Source organism: Rhinolophus sinicus, linkage group LG14 (genome assembly GCF_036562045.2).
Source record: "Rhinolophus sinicus isolate RSC01 linkage group LG14, ASM3656204v1, whole genome shotgun sequence".
Lineage (NCBI taxonomy): Eukaryota > Metazoa > Chordata > Mammalia > Chiroptera > Rhinolophidae > Rhinolophus > Rhinolophus sinicus.
The window spans coordinates 20836806-20855089 of NC_133763.1; the positions used below are offsets into that span (position 1 = coordinate 20836806).

Here is an 18284-nt window from a genome sequence, read left to right on the forward strand (position 1 = left end):
AGTAGAGCACTGCCCAATTAGCCCCACAAAAGACACACACAAAGGGCGGTCTCAACAGGCACCAGAGCTCACTGGGGTGAATCCCACTCAGTGGGATAAGTCCCCCCACATATTATCCCATAAGCTGTGGACATGGCCAAACCCCACAGTCAATCAGCCTGAAGTCCAATCACACCCACTGATGTGCCAATAGCAATCAAAGCTCAACTATAACAAGAGGGCACAGAGAATCCACAAAAGGGACACTCCTGGATCACCTAGCTGGGCCCCACAGGACACCTACTAGATAAGGCCAAACAGCCAAGACTGAGAGACATAGAAGATCTACATAATATATAGAAACAAACACAGAAAGGAGGCCAAAGGGGGAAACAAAGAAATATGTCCCAAATGAAAGAACAGGAGAAAATTCCAGAAAAAGAACTAAATGAAACGGAGGCAAGCAACCTACCAGAGACAGTTCAAAACAATGGTTATAAGGATGCTCAAGGAACTTAGTGACAATTTCAACAGATAGCAAGCATAAAAAAAGGACATAGAAACCAAAACAAAGAACCAGTGAGAAGTGAAGAATACAATAACTGAAATGAAGAATGCACTAGAAGGAATCACCAGCAGACTAGATGAAGCAGATGCCCAAATCAGTGATTTGGAAGACAGGGTAGAAGAAAACACCCAATCAGAACAGCAAAAAGAAAAAAAGAATCTGAAAACATGAGGATAGTTTAAGGGGCCTCTGGGATAACATCAAGGGTAACAACATTCGCATCATAGGGGTACCAAAAGGAGAAGAGAGAAAGCAAGGGACTGAGAAACTATTTGAAGAAATAATGACTGAAAACTTCCCTAACCTGGCAAAGGGAATAGACATACAAGTCCAGGAGCACAGAGAGACCCAAAAAGATGAACCCAAGCAGGCCCACACCAAGACACATTATAATTAAAATGGCAAAGGTTAAAGACAAAGAAAGAATCCTAAAAGCAGCAAGAGAAAGGCAACTACTAACTTATAAGGGAGCTCCCATAAGGTTGTCAGCTGATTTCTCAACAGAAACTTTGCAGGCCAGAAGTGATTGGCACAAAGTATTCAATGTGATGAAAAACAAGGACCTACAACCAAAGGTACTCTACCCAGGAAGGCTATCATTTAAAATTGAAAGACAGATAAGAGCTTCCTAGACAAGAAAAAGCTAAAGGAGTTCATCACCACCAAACTGTTATTACAATGTTAGAGGGACTTCTTTAAAATGGACAGAAAAAACAAAAGATCAAAATTATGAATAAGAAAATGGCAATTGCTATATATTTATCAACAATTACTTTCAATGTAAACGGATTAATTGCTCTAAGCAAAAGACATACCATAGAAGGGCTGAATGGATAAAAAACAAAACCCTTACATATGCCACCCATGAAAGACTCACTTCAAATTGAAAGAAACACAGAGATGAAAAGTAAAAGAATAGAAAAAGTTATTTCATGAAAATAGAAGCAAACAAAAAAAAAAAACACAAAAAAACAAATCTGGGGTAGCAATACTTATACCAGCGAAATAGATTTTAAAACAAATGCTATAACAAGAGACAAAGATGGACCCAGTAATCCCACTTCAGGTTATTTATCCAAAGAAACCCAAAATACTACTTCAACTGGACATGTGCATCCATGTGTTCATTGTAGCTTTGTTTACAATGGGTAAAATGTGGTGGCAGCCTGGATGTCCCTCGAAGGATGAATGGATAAAGGGTTGGTATGTACATACACAATAAAATATTGCTTGGCAATGGAAGGGAATGTTCTTGCCATCTGTGGTGGCATGGATGGTCCTGGAAAGTACTGTGCTAAATGGAGTGTCAGATAGAGAAAGACAGATGCAATGTGGTTTCGATTATATATGGAATCTAACAAAAATAAACAATAACAACAACAAAAAAACAGAAACAAACTCATAGATATAGAAAACATTTTGATGGTTGTCAGACAGTAGGGGGGTTGGGGATGTGGGTGAGAAAGGGGAAGAGATTAAGAAGTACAAATTGGCTGTTAAAAAGTAGTCATGGGGATGTAGGGTATAGCATAGGAATATAGTCAATAATATTGTAACAACTATGTATGGTGTCAGATGGGTATTAGATTTATCAGGGTAATAGATGGGAAGGGAGTTAGGGGGAAGGGTGAAAAAGGCAAAGGGATTAAGAAGTACAAATTGGTAGCTACTAAATAGTCATGGGGATATAAAGTAAAGCATAGGGAATATAGTCAATGACATGGTAATAACTATGTATAGTGCCAGGTGGGTACTAGACTAGTCAGGGGGATCACTTCTTAAATTATATAAATGTCTAACCACCATGCTGTACACCTGAAGTTAATATAAAATAATATTGAATTTCAACTATAATTGAAAATTTTTTAAAAGGGGGGAAAGGTGAAGAGAAATAAAAGGTCCAAATTTCCAGGTATAAAACAAACAAGTTATTGTACAGCACAGAGAAAACAGTCAATATTGTGATAGCGAGGTATGGTGTCAGATGGTTGCTGAACTTATATCATGTTGATCCCTTCTTTACGTATATAAACATTGAATAACTATTGTGCTCATATAATATTTTATGTTAGCTATATTTTTAATATAAATCTTGAAAATTTTTTAAAAACCTGAGTCTGAGCAAGCTTCCAGACATAACTACCATTTTACAAAAAATACAAGGGCCAAGGAACATGTTTAACACATCATGAGCACATAATCCACAAATATAGACCTTAGACAAACTCTGCAAGACAAATGAAATATTACCTCATTTAAAAAAATTGCCAGTAAACAGAGATTAAGGGGGAACATACAGATTATTGAAAGAAATTAAGAAATACATTAGCAATATCAATGTGTGGATTTTATTTATAATCTATTCAAACATATCTATAAAATCTAATTCAAAGTCCACTGGAGAAATGTACATATTAAATATATGTTTGATGGTATTAATGAATTATTATTAATTTTTAGATGTAATAATGGTAGTGTGGTTTTCTTTAAAAATAAAAAACAGTCCTCATCTTTTAGGGATACATAGTAAGTATGTGAAGATGAAACATGATATATGGGTTTTACTTCAAAATAATCCTTGTATGGGAGAGTGGGTGGAGATAATAGATGAAAAAGATGAGCCATGGGTTGACAGTTGTAGACACTGAAAGCCGGCACTCCAAATTCATTGTACTATCTTTATTTTTGTATATGATGGGAAATTTTCAAAATAAAGGCTATTTTTCCTTTTCATCTAGATCACACAGACATGTAATTATTAGAATTACAATTAGGCTCAGGTATATTTCAGAGTTTTACCAACAGAAAAGAATATGGAAGTCAACTTCTAGCTTGAGAAAGAAGTCATGAAGTTCTCCTTCTATTAAACTGCTGTCTGTGTCTATGAGTTTTGGTTCGTGTGTTTGTTTGTTTGTCTTGTTCCTTTTTTGCTTTAAGTTTTATTTCCCACATATGAGTGAAGTCATATGGTTCTTGATTTTTTTCTGTCTGACTTATTTCACTTAGCATCCATCTTGTCACAAATGGCAGTATTTCATCTTTTCTTATGGCAGAGTAGTATGTAGATGATGTATATAGACTTGTACACTTGAAACCTATATAATTTTACTAGCCATTGTCATCCCAATAAATTTAATTTTTTTAAAAAAAGAAGTCATGAAGGATCTATTTTGTAGGATACATGATATGTGATAAAAGTAAGTCAGGATTTATTCTCCTTTATTGCTAGAGACAGTGGGACTCTTGAAATTCTATCTTTAGCTTTTTTTTCCACAATTATTTGACTTGAGGGGTGATGAGGGAGTAAGAGGGAGAATGCTAAGGAGGGGAGACTGACATAGTTAGATCAAAGCACACTTGTTTCATGCCTGTTAAGACTTCTGTGTAAATCAGCCATTTTAAAGAGAAAGGAACAATGCCAAGGAGGGAACAACTAGTGTAGGAAGAAAGAGAAAGAAAGAAAGAAAGAAAGAAAGGAGGGAGGGAGGGAGGGAGGGAGGGAGGGAGGGAGGGAGGGAGGGAGGGAGGGAGGGAGGGAGGGAGGAAGCAAGCAAGCTATGGCTCAGTTCCTAAAAGCTCATAATCCTGACCTCACTAATTTTTTAATGAACAAATAAAGGATTTTACCTTTTTCTTGTTCTATATCACTTACCAAGGTGTCTGGTAATAGAGAAACTTGGTACTTATCCATTCAGGGAATATATATCAATCACCTACTAGGTGTCACACCCAGTGAGTATACCAGGAAGGGGAAGCATTTTCTAAATGGAACTAAGGAATGGTTCTGTGTGGACCCATCTCTCCAAACGCCCAGGAGTTTCCAGTTACATGTGACCAGGCAGAAGGGCACATGACTCATGGCACAGGGATTCTATGATTTTATTTATTAGCTGTCTGTTTCCGTGATGCTTCTTCAAAGCAGATGGTAGAGGTTTCCTTTCAACAGAGATCCACAGGACCAGGGTATTGCTCTCAGTCATCCAAGGAGAGCTGCTGAATTCACTCCCAGGAATAACCAATGTCCCTCTGGACACAAAAGATGGAATAGGGGTCAATTCACTGCCCCTTTCTTTGTTCCTCATGTGAGAATCTGTTCCTTATTCCCCAAAGGTACATCCTTCCCCACGTTGAGATCTCCAGTACTACTGATGCCAGATTTGGTGATGACTTACAAGGAAAGTTAAATTCTTGATTTTTTTCTTTAGTTCTACAACTGTAGAATTAGTAATATCTGTGCAGAATTCAAGAGGACCAACTGATCTCCTAAAAGCAAGTAACAGATTGTTCATCCTCTGAATCAGGTGACAATGTTGAATTTCCCAGTGGCCCCTGCTCCCCATCCTCCACACCAGCAGTCCCTGAGTGTCTGTGTTTTGCCTTGAAGGTGTTCCCAGTGCATAACACAACGCTTGGCACATAAAAAGGTGTTCAAGAAATCTTTGTGGAATGTATTGAATGGATGAGTAATAAGTCTATGAGCTCAGTGAATTGGCAGTGAGCTCAGTTTGCAATCTGCCCTTTCCGTAGGTACAGAGTCAATGAAAACAAATACTCCTGTTATCACAATTGCACGTGGGCTTACAGGCATGCAAGTGCGCTATTTCACTGTGGTCATTTGGAGGAATACATAAAATTTAAATACATCAAATAATATGACATTTTAACTAGCATCAAATATATATAATGGTACATGTCAAAATGCCATGAATTTAAATGGAAAACAAAGATTTTAAATCTTAGTTTTTTTTATTTTGTTTCAGACAGCTGAACAAGGCATCTACATTCTAGCACATCCTCTTAACAATCACTAAACAAGTGGAAGATTACTTACTTACAAAAAGACAAGGGAGCAAAGCCATGATTATCCAACAGGGAGTTTGAATCCCCAAATAAATTATCTTACAAAAATATCAGACTTGCTTTTCCATTTTTCTACTATTAAAAAAAGAATTCGCATTAAAAAATTCTGTAGCTGACATATAACAAGTTAAGATAATCATTTTTACATACTAAATAAGTCCTTCAAATAAATATTTTACACAAATTTAAGCTTCCAAAAATAGGTCAATGTATTTACCCTACACTTATTTGGTCCACTAAAAGACTATGAGTTATTTATAAAACTGACATTAAACTGCACTGCAGCTCATATCCTACAAATAGTAACATGAGTATCACATGCGTCTCACATGTACATATTACATACATGTGAATGGCTAACACTGCTGTGCACACTACTTCCATAGGGAGTTTTAGCCTGTAAAAGTCCTCTAGCCTATTGTGAATCAAATTGCAAGAAAAAAACAAAATACTTTGTCTATTGTAGACATTTGCTTCATAATTTCAAAAAATGCAAAAATCATCATAATTTAGTATTAGGTTGATGAAAAAGTAACTGTGGCTTAAAAGATTAAAAATAGGGGCCGGCCCAGTGGCTCAGGTGATTGGAGCTCCGTGCTCCTAACGCTGAAGGCTGCCAGTTCAATTCCCACATGGGCCAGTGGGCTCTCAACCACAAGGTTGCCGGTTAGACTCCCTCAAGGGATGGTGGGCTGCGCTGCACCCCCTGCAACTAACAAAGGCAACTGGACGTGGAGCTGAATGGCGCCCTCCACAACTAAGATTGAAAAGACAATAACTTGACTTGGAAAAAGTCCTGGAAGTACACGCTGTTCCCCAATAAAGTTCTGTTCCCTTTCCCCAATAAAATCTTAAATTTAAAAAAAAGGTTAAAAATAATTGCAAAAACCACAATTATGTTTGCACTAACCTAATACATACTTAAAGATTACTGAACATGAGATAAAATTAAGTACTGCTTACAAATACCTGAATGTGGCGAGCACACAAGTGAATGTACATTACAGAACTCTGGCTTCTATCTGCTCTACTCCTGTTGTTGTATACTCAAGTTTTATATGGTGTTGGATTCTTGAAAGATGGGAATTTAATTAAACAATGTTACATTAACTTTTTCTGTTATAATAACCAACTTTAAAAAGAAGCACAGTGGAAGGGTATAAGGCTTTCTGCATCTCCCCATATTTTAAAAGCCAGTTTGATTTTTACTGTGATATTATATTTTAATTAACACTATGCTAAAAATAAAACTGATTGCATTATGGTTTTATCACAATATTCAAGTCTCATTGCTAAAATATTCCAAAATAAATCCAGTAAACAATTTCCATTTCCAATGGCTTAACCAAGAAACAAATCTAACAATTTTTTTAATCAATTACTATGAAACTGGGCTGAGGACAGCTACATTAAAACCCTGCAAACCAAAGCCAATCATGCAAAAATTTACAACACCAACACTTTCCATCCAGGATAGAAAAATGAGCATCCAAAGTAAAGAGAACCAAAAGATTGATCAAGTAACCAATACAAAACCATTTTTCTGTCATTTGAGCTAATGGCTACTGGAAACTTGAAGTTTCCACTTTGGTTATTACTGGTGGATCCTAGAGTCACAGCTTCAATGTCAAATGTGACAGTGGGCCTAGAAGTAATGGTAGGCAACTGATTAACCATTTCTTTTCCGTTTACAAAACCTGCACAGTTTGTATTAATGCTCACGGCTTGGTCCTGCTACAGAGAGTCACATCCGTTCTGTTTTTCTGCACATACTCCTATACTGTCTCTTCTGTCTGCTTATCCTACAGTTTCAACTCTAAATGTTATTGTCTGCCTACAAAAATAGGTGAGGATTCAGAATCATTCTGGAGTGCTATATTTCTTCCACTGCTCAGACTGTATCCCTCAAAACCAGCTGTCCACTCATGAGGCTCCACTGTGGAATGACCTATCTGGGGGACCATCCAAGGACTCCACTCCCGTCAGCACTCTCCTCCAGCACAGACTCTGAACTGGTAATAACATTGGGGTCTATGTGCAATACTGTGAGTTCAGTTTCATAACCTACATATAGGTCCTCAAAATGATTTGAAGTACATTTTTTTAAATTTTATTTTATTAAATTTATTGGGGTGACAATTGTTAGTAAAATTACATAGATATGAAGTACATTTACGGAACTAGAGTCTGTAATCCTGGACTATAAAGTCGTCATCTACCTTACACCATCATATGATGATACACCTTCAGGTTTCTCTATTATTCTTCTATCTGTACTGGTAGGTGACACGCTACTGTTCCATGTTTAAAAATGTGGTCCTTTACTATTAAGAACTGAGTCATCCAGCTGAGTAGATAAACAAAGCACGTCAACAGGTAAAGGCACTTCTGGTAAGCTGTCCAACTTAATGCGTGAGGCCTTTTTGGTAAAGCTCCACAGTTTTTCATTGTGGTCCCCCACGTAGCCAAGAATGGCAATTTCACCTAGTTGAGCCAAGTCCTCTGCAGTTTTAAATCCGTGCTCTGTCAGCTTCTGGCAGTCAACTAGTGATTTAACTAATGGTCTCTTGTTCAAATGTGTCCACTTCTTGCAAAAGAGTCGCCAACCGCTCATTCGTGAGCTTCCCAAGGGTTCCCTTTAAACCATTAAAACGCTGTTTGAGGACATCTCTCTTTGATGCACTCTTTGATCTGCCTCTGTGCCTCCCATAGCACCTATAGTCTCAGGCCCAGCTCCCACTGTGGTAGCCCTGTCCTATCTCCACTTTCTCACGGGCCTCCTGCAGCCAGCTGGGGTTTTAGCTCCACTGCCCCTCATCCAGCCACGCGGCTGGCAGCTGAGGGTGCCAGAAATAATTTTTTTTTTAATTCTTTAAATGCCTCTCAGCATCGAGTCTTGTGTTTCTGCAAAATTAGGAAGAAAACAAATTTAATTAGGTACAGCCAAAATGTTGGCTGCTTTCTAAAATAAGCAAAAGTTTCATTGTATAGAAAATAAATTTTCAGTGGCAATCTACTCTTCAAGTAGAAAACAGTGAAATGTAGAAATATGAGAAATTTGAGATTAAATGTTTATTTTATACTTCAATATTTCAGAAGCTAGGTTTAAAAAAAAAAAAGCACCTGTTTCCTTATTATTTGAAAACAACTTCAAAAACTTTATAGAGGGTGGTCTGATTTTTCTCTCCTGAAGCAGTTGCTTTAGCTTCCAGGATATAAATGGGCCCAAGAAAATAAAAGGAACAACAAAGATTCAGGAATCTCAACATCCGACTGTGATGCTTGAGCACTGTGTCCTGGAAAGATTCTAGAAGGGGTTTTCTTTTAAGATATTAGTTATCCTGAAATCTGAGACACATTTGGGCTGATGACTTTTTCTCCAAGTTGACATGGAACAACTTCCAGCAATCTAATTAACATATTTTAATTATAAATTGAGGAACTTAAAATAATTAAATGCACTTAATAATACCTGTGTAACTTTACACAAATCCTTCTGGAGTCATAAGAAAATAAACTTTTAATTTCTTTTTGCCTAATTTCAAATCTGTTAACTAAAACAAAGTTTGAGTGCAATAGACTTTGTATCAATTTAATCTCACCAACGTTTGATATTTTCTAACAAAGACAATTTATGTGAGCTAATTTGTGAATGAAACTGTAATCTATAGTGTTGAAATAAATTTACTTATCTAATTAAATATACTTCTTCGTGCCCTCCAACAAGGAACTCAAGCTTTTGTTTGTTATACCTAAGTAATAATTTTTAACTTTAAAAACTATGTATATATATATATATATATATATATATATATATATATATATATATATATCTCACGTGATGTACATTGGATGCTTCTGGGGGGAAAAAATTACTTGGGTCAGGATTTTTCAAAGTCTATAAATTAAATTAAAAACACTAGAAAAATAGTGTCAGAGATCAAAAAGTATTCAACCTGTTTGGGAAAATATGTTTTTCTGACATGAGCTTTCAGTTTTCCACTTAACTTTGTTTTACTGATTTAAAACTGAAAGAATTGTTCTGTCATAATTAAAAGATTTTAAGCCGCTGCATGACTTTGTTCTTTCAGTGCTTGGAGTGGTTTGTTTTCCTATAAATATGTAAACCTATCAAAGAAAATAAATGAACTCTCTGTGCATCCAAGTTCTATTTGCTCATTAGAGACAGAAATTTAGCAAATACAACCACTAAGGGAAATAAACAAACTGGCTCCCTGGTGTCCCAGATGCCACAGTAATTCCCAGAGGCTGTTTTCACCAGGGAGAAGGGATAAATTGCTCATCCTCAGGGACATATTAATTTCTTCACAATGAAGCATTTGTTTCCTATTCACTGGTGAGCTTAGGAATGGAGAGAAGCATGCTTATGGTCTGTAAAGACCTCTAGAAAGTTGGGTGTAAATAAGAATTTGCCTCTGGAATTGTGAAGGAAGCAAGTTTTCCGTAATTCACCTGATAAATAAATATAAATAAAGTAAGCCTAAATAAAACTCTCGCTCATGTTTACAGTCTTCTCAGTCTCCCTTTCAACTGCTTTTCTCCCCCATCATCAGCTTCATTATTTATGCCCTCTGAGTTTCTTGTCCCTCATCTGTTAAGTGAAGAATATGTAGGCAATGGTCCCCAAGTTGCTTTCAGATCAAATATGATCTTAATTCATATTAAAGTAGTAGCAGGTGATAAGAGCTTGTCGTACCCCCCACACACTCTCAATTTTGGGGAATTTTTATTTAACAAGAGCTTTAAGCTTTTGGTATCTTCCCCCAAATAATAAATCTTATCCACAAAAATATAAAGGAATATAAAGGGATACTTTAGAGCATCCCACAAATTATACCTTTCCCCCAATACATACTTCTCCCAAGCATGAAATCTCCCTTTGTATACGCAAGGGATATGTGTGGAATCTCTGTACTGATTATCTAATCATTAAAGGATTCATTTTTTAATGATGGTTAACCGAATGTGTATTATGTTTTTCAATGATAGATATTTTAGAAAATTGTAAAAATCCTTGGCGAGGATTCTAAGCTTGTACCTACCAAGTAGAGGGGAATAAGAATAATTTTGTATGGGACTTTTGCCAAGATGCAACACCATATTACTTTGAAACAGACGAATTATTCAAATAGGAAGCTAATACACTTGGGAATTTTCTAGAATACCTCCAATATCCTTGAAAGTGCCCGTGGTGAAAATGTTAAAGTCTGTACTTACAACAAGCAAATATAGTTTCTAATGTCTATTTTCTTTGGCATTTTGTGAAACAGAAATGACTGTTATCACATGAACTCACTTCATGTATTCTACAGACTAATTGCAATCTATCCATATCTTCAAAATCATAGACTTTAAGGTCACTCCTTTGGAATTGGATATAGTCACATTCATTGAAAAAGACAAATAGCCAACCACAATCCAGTAGTTGGGGGGAGACAATGAACATTTTAAATCATCAAGAAATTGTTTATATTTTCCTCTTGATGGGCCCATATATCTTATCTCATCTGGATTTATCCTACTTCCATCTCAAGTTTCTCAGCAGCATGTGCTGTGAGTTCTGTTTCATTTGCATCCCTCCATGAGAGAAAAGGTAAAGGATCTCAATAGATAAGGAATCCCGGAGACCTTAGGAACTGAAGACGGATGACTTTGCCTGATAACTGGAGGTCCTAAGGTGCTCTGATGAGGTCAAATGCAGGGTGACTAATTAGAGGTCATAATGCAAAGCTGAAGACATGAATGTACCCTGTTTCCCAATGTCATGCGGACAATCATAGGATGGTTTTCAGGTCTTCTCTGGGGACTTGCAAGACAGGAAAGAGTTAGCTCCCCTGGATTGCCCACTGGGGAACTTTGTTGAAGGGTTTTCTCATGGTCCCTGTGGGTCTTCCCAGGCCAGAAGGAAGAATTATGTGCGCTGAAGAGTGCTGTGATTTCCAGGTACTCTTTCACCTAGAACCAAATTGTTCTTAGAGATACCAGAAAGAGTAAATCAGGGGGATAAAATGTACAGGGGAAAATAAGAGTTATTAGAAAGAAGGGAGCCTCAAATTCAACACCAGGGTTAAGTTTGAAAGGGTGTGAGGGAACCAGAACCCTGAGGACACCATCTGCCTTCATATAACCCATTCCCCCAAAAAGCACTTTCCATTGAGTCGCCTTTTTATTACTTATGTAGGAAACACACACATACACGCTCACACGCACCCACACACTTGTCAGTGGCACAACTGCCGTAACCCCAGCAGCATAGGAAAATTCTCATTCAACTAGTCTTGGCTATATCTTAGTTTAAGTTCTTCATTGAACACACACTACCTTTCTCTTCTATTACCTATTCCTGATGATTTTTCTTCTCTTGTCTGGTGTACATGAACAGGGTCATGGAAGAGATTGTTCCTCTTCAAGCATTAGAAGAGGCTGTGTTTTGCCATGTTTCATCCAGCCAGAGGCTGGCCACATGTCCCCGGTCACCCTGCCAGCCTCCTTCCACATTTGTAGGTCTAGATCACATCCTCTTTAGGGCACCTCCACAAATGTCTTTCCAACAACTATAAGGAGAGCCCTCCCTTCTGCCTGCTCATGGCCTCCTGGGGACCCAGGGCATGAGGTGCACCCAGCCCCTCTCTCTGTCTTGCAGTTGTCAACAACTCAGTATACTGCATGGCGTCTGGCTAGAACTGGAAAGGCCAGCAGTGGCAGTCTCTTCCTTTGTGTGCTGACAACTTCTTCTGGCCAAATAACTTTTGAAAAACTCACTGCTTTTCTTGCAACTCAAAAGCAAAGTTTCAGAGTTCATGTAGCCTTCCCAGTCTCCTGCTGTTTCTGAGATGGCAAGCATGAATACAGAACATCTTGCCCAGGTGCTGTCCTCTGAGATCACTGTGTCCAATCTGGATTCGCTTCCCAGAGCTCACTCAGCATCGCCTTGCATGAACCTTCCATACCAGGCTGCCTAGAGTAAGGGGGAATCAAAAGTCAGTGCGAAGCTTCTGCTAGAAAAATATGAGAACCTTCAGGAATAACATGCCCCATCCACTTTTGTTCAAGTACCTCAGCCATAGATTTCAGGCAAATTTGAGACAAATTGCTTACTGAAAAGTGGGGAAGCTGAGCAATCTGAGCTTATAGATATTTCTTTTCTCTCTCTCCAAATAACATTATACCTTTCAGAGGAGGGGAATGAAATTCAAAGAGATCAGAATTCTATTTCCAATTTGGTCACTGCTTTCAGTTTTCATGCGCTAACCACTTTATGTTTTCAAGTCTCAACCTCTCTCTGATCTACCCATATAATAATAATAATAATAGTAATAATAACAGTAATAATAATAATAGTTATAATGATAAAAACGACACATTGCATTAATTATATCTCAGCTCAAATCCTCACAGAAATCTTAAGAAATACTATCACTGTTTTACAGACAGGGTAAGTGAGGCACAGAGACGTTAAGTAACACACCCAAGATCATACAGCTAAAAAGTGGTAAGCTGGAATTCCACCCCAGCGTCCAACACCAGAGTTTATGATCTTAGCCACTCCGTGAAGCACTACTGAGACCTGAGTGCTTCATGTTCCAAATTGAAAGGTATAAGGATTATCTAGGGGATGAGAGAAAAAGTGGTAAAAATTAAGCCAACAGTCACAGATGCTCTGTCCCTCCCTCAAAATCCATTATTAAGTTGTATTTTGTAACCAAGGTGTCAGCTCCTCCTCTCCGCCTTCTCAGAATCCTAAGATCTTGGCTTGGATCCTCAAATTCTTCAGTGTGTGATATTTGAAACACTAGCCAAGACTTCGACAAATTTCTAGGTGCTTATAACATCATGGAGTAGTTTTGCCCTTTGGTTTCCTGTTTCTGTGATGGCACAAAATTAAATCTAGTCTCACTGTGCATTTGTGGACACAAAGCTATAATGAAAAAGGAACGGTTCCTGAAAATGGCATTTGGTTACTCTCCCACTCTGGCATTCCTTTGACTTGCCTTAACCTCTGCCTTTCTCCATTTGCCTTCTGCATCCTTTCTCCTCCTCACTCTTCCTGCCTACACCCCAAAATAGTACAAGTTCTCCTCCCAGTATTCTTAGCTAGATTGTTCTGCTGTTTCAGCCTGCTCCTGAAAGTCTCACCTCTACCACAAGTGGCATATCAAACAAAGAAATTTTGGTGCCAGCTGTTAAGACAACATTTCTGATACCTCATTACAATTTCATAATGACGCAAGTGTGATTTTTTTTAAAAAAGGCGTAAGGTGTGCTGCAAAGAACAGGCAAATACTTAAGATGCAAGAAAATGTCTAGATCTAATGCAACCCATTATTTGATGTTTAATTCCTTTCACATGATTCCAATCAAAAATCTAGAATGAAGCCCCTTGGAAGCAGGGACATGGAGGTAAACAGGACAGACCAAATCGGCCCTCATGAAGTTTACCTTCAAGAAACAGAATGCGCAGCAAGTCAGCAAATGAACATACACTGCAATGTCAGGCAGAGGTAGTGCCATGAAGGAAGCTACAGTAGATCAAGCTATGGAAACTGAAAGTGTAGAAGGTATTCTGAATAAGACGGTCGAAGAAGACACCTCTGAAGGGCTGTTTGGGAAGACACCAGAATAAGTTAAGGGAGTGAGGTACATGGGTATTTAGGGAAGAACATTCTGGAGGCAACTGTTCCAGAGGGAACAGCAACTACAAAGTCCCAAGGGGAGACCAAACTTGATAAATGTGGCAGCTGAACATGGCTGTAGCTGAATGCGCACAAAAAGAGCTCAATCAGTGCAGAAGGGAGTGGGCAGGCTTTTGACCTCCATGCACACACTTTTCTTGGTTTTGGTCAGCTAAATACCTTATGATTTTATAAATCATTTTATAAATCATGAACATATGATTTTATAATGATATATCTTTCCCTCTTAGACCTAAGTACAGGACTTTATACTTATATTTTCTTTTATTTACTTTTTTATATTTTTATATTTACATTTAATTTTTGGTCAAGTTTAATCCATAATAAAAATTTTCAAAATAATGGTTTGAATAATGACTGTATTATTTTCTCAAATTATTCTGTTACCTGAGAATTTGATCAACCTGCTTCCCATGCCTTCATCCACAATACAGATGGAGTTTCTGCACGCTGGGGACTCACTCTGCCATGGAATGAGAAATGTTCTTCAAAATTAAATACCATTTTATTAGAGGATGAGTTCTTAATGATAACGTAGCACAAAGTATACTTTATTAGCCAAAGCTCTGTTGGTGGGCATTTAGCTTCCTTCTTGAAACACATCTCTGTGTGTGTGTGTGTGTGTGTGTGTGTGTGTGTGTGTGTGTGTGGCTTTCTGCTGTTCTGCTCTTTACACCTCCCCATTCTCCTCTTTCTCTTCTCTTTTCAAGGTTTACTATTTCCACTCCACTGGAGGTTGATGCTCTATATTTGCTCAGTGTGTTCTCTGGAAGGCTATAAAAAACTATTCAAAAGCTTCAAGCAGGGATATGACATGATTCAATTTACATTTTAAGGAGGTCAATTTTGCTTGATGCAGATATCCTGAAGTTGACCACCACCTATGAGGAAGCTGTTCTGAGAAGAAAACTATTAGTCACTGGTTCACAAAGTTTGGTTTTGAGAGTTTTTCTTTATATTTCTTGTCCAGGTTGCCCGCTCTCTTCTGTCTATGCATATGTGAATAAGTGTATGAAACTATCTGTTGGTTAAAGACGTACAGAATAATATATTGACATGTAGAACTGGAACCACAAAAATGAAAGGGAGAAACAAAGGGAAAACTATAAGTAGTAAAAGAGAAGCAGCCTTATAATATATAAATGGAAGAGAAATAAATTGTATGAAATTGAGCAGAATTAGACTAATAAGAATAACTAGTAACTAGTAACATTACCTTTAAAGGAACTGAAAAAATAGGAATGAAATTGGAGGGAATCAAATTTGACATAATTTTAGATACAAAAAGAAAAAATCATGTGCGATCAATTCTCATCAATGCACCAATTTATCTCTAAGAACAGTCAGTTCCATGGAGAGGGACAGACTGGGACAACCAAGTGGTGATTTCTCTTTGACTAACCAATTCACATTTTTGCAGCAAAATCAGCAGTTAATTTGGAAGCAGTTCAGCAGAGACTGGAACTCTTTTATTCAATAAAGCTAAGACTGCTGGGGAAAAAAATTTGAGAGCTGTAGAGATAAATAGCTACCCATAAGAAGGAGCAAAAATTCAACAATAAGATAATAACCTTTCCATAAAAATGCATAAAGAAATGAATTAAATTGCTATACTTTTGTGCAAGCCCAACTCTGCTTTCCAAAAAATGTCAAAGCATAGTTTGATCACCGGGAAGTCTGATTTTTAACAAACTCCACTACCAAAAGGATCGTATCAAGAGCTGATTACTTTACTTGCAAGAGGGGATTTTGTTAGTTTGGTTTGGTTTGATTTAACATGAACAAGCCTAAGAAATAATTGCTCCTAACTTTCTTCCTTCCCTATAAATGGAAACCTGGATCCTGTCTTCTTATTTAAATATAATATGTCAAACATAAAACCAGAATAAAGGGTAATTAATTTGTGAGACTACCTTACCTAATTAAACACAGCTCCTTGCCTCTCTAAAAATAAGCAGAGAGCTTGAAGCACCTCAGATTTTAGATTTTTAAAGCATCAAAATATTAAATGAGGGAAGTCATTCAAAATAATCATGAGAAACAAGACAAATAATAGTCAAGTATGACATCAAGAGAAAAAAGGAACATAAAATTCCACAGTGTCTTATAGACAGGACTGGCTATGTAATCTGTTGGGCCCAGTGCAAAATAAAAATGTCAAGTTCTTATTCAAAAAGCAGCACAAAAATGCCATTAAAATGTACTAAAATATGTACTAAATCTTAGTCTAATTTTGCTCAATTTCTTAGTCTAATTCTGCTCAATTTCTTTCATGGTCTCTCTCTTGACTTGTCATAGTATTTTTTTTATTTGGTACTTAATGGTGTTCAAAGTAAATAAAAATTAACATTTTTAATTATTTGCACAAATTTTACTAATCATCTTTATATTGTGCAGTGCTCATTTAAAACAACGAAAATACTCATATGCAGAATCACCAAAATACAATTCCCATTTTGTAGTACTTACTTATAGTGGGAACACTGAATAAAACTAACCCAACTGTTTTTATGTCACTCCTTGATATACACACACTCTACGAGCACTCTACCTTACACTTATGAATGAGTAGGAAGGATTGAAAGGAAAAGGAACTATGTCATCGTCCTATGTCATCATTTTCACCATAAGTGTTTGGCTGACATAAGGAAGTAACATGAGTAAGAAAGGATATGATAGGGATCCTTGGTCATTCATGTTTCTTAAAACACCATTGACTTTTTTCTGCGGTCAAAGAAAGTTCTGGTTCAAACAGAAAAGTGTGACTCTCAGCACTCTACGTACCCCCTCTCCCTCAGTCGTGGATGTAACACACTCACCTTGTACCTACTTTGTTTCACTGAACTCCCACATGTTGTAGGTCCACCAGATTTCTGTGCTCGTGGAGTGTCACAAATGCTATATGCAAATGTGGTGGCAAGGAACAGCAGAAACATATTTCCAGCATCTCCTCTGCTCATGTGCACTCTCCATTGTCCCATCAGACTTCATTTACCAAACACAATTTCAAAAATAAAATCATCAAGAATTTCAAAATGGTGACAGCAGAGCATTAAACCAAGCACAAATCACACACCCGTGAAGCCCATCCTGATTACAGCATTTTGCACATGTTGGTGAAATCCATATATGAGAGCCTATGAAGACTTGGGTGGACCAACGAGGCAGCATTCAATCACTGTGCAGTGATGATTTTCATCAAAGCATTCATTAAGTGATGGCTTGGATGTCTAATATTGCCAAGTTGAGATACTATTGGCATGTTCCTCAATGGTGTTTCCATCCAAAAATAAGGATGTTAATTTTCAAAAAGCAAACAAATGCATAATATAATACATAAACAGTACACAAATAAAACTTGAGAAGGAGCCAGTAGGAATGAATGAACGAACACTACCAAATCATCAAACAATGGGAGGACATTTCACTGACAAATCAGATGTTGAATTACAACATCTGATAACAAGATTAGATAATAACTAAAATGTTATCTAATGGGTTATTCAAAGAAGGTATTGAACTGTTGAAGGGTATTGGGAGGCACGCTTTCCTTCTGCTTACAACTCTACTCATTTTGAAGTTATCTATGTTTACAATAAAGACAAAATTCTAGAAAAATTGCTTTTATAGCATTTCTCCCCCTTCATTATAATTCAAAAATACTTTAAAATAATATTAGACTGTAACTTGATAATGCAACAAAGCACTACATATAGGAAGGCAAGTTGATTTTAGCTGAAACAAAAGAAGTAGACACAGTTTAACATTTGAAAAAGAAGAGTGACAGTTTTTTAGGTCACTCAGAGTTGCTCACTCTTACACACTGGACGTTGAATCTAGCAATCCACGTTCAATTTGGGGGGAATTTGCCATCCACTTTTAATTAGAATATTGCCTTTTTGCAGCCTGTAATAAAATAAGGATGTAGGCAATGATGAACATTGGTTACTAAAACTATGAAGTGAAAAGCTGATAGGAAGAGTACAATGGAATGGATCAGACTGATTCCCCATGAACTCATTGATCAACCTTAGTATTATGAAAAGAGATGTGGGTCCTCTATAACACACAGCATCACCTAGGAATTATTAATGAAAAATTAAAATGAACTTGAATCTGATCAACTGTCTAGATCTAAACAGAATTTAGAACACGCTAATTGA

The 18284-nt window shown here is 37.1% G+C and overlaps 1 pseudogene; it reads right to left on the bottom strand.

Moving 5' to 3' along the window:
• Window positions 1-6853: 6853 nt before the first annotated feature.
• LOC109438019 (cytokine receptor-like factor 3) lies at window positions 6854-17081 on the bottom strand (annotated as a pseudogene).
• Between the last annotated feature and the right edge of the window lie 1203 nt (window positions 17082-18284).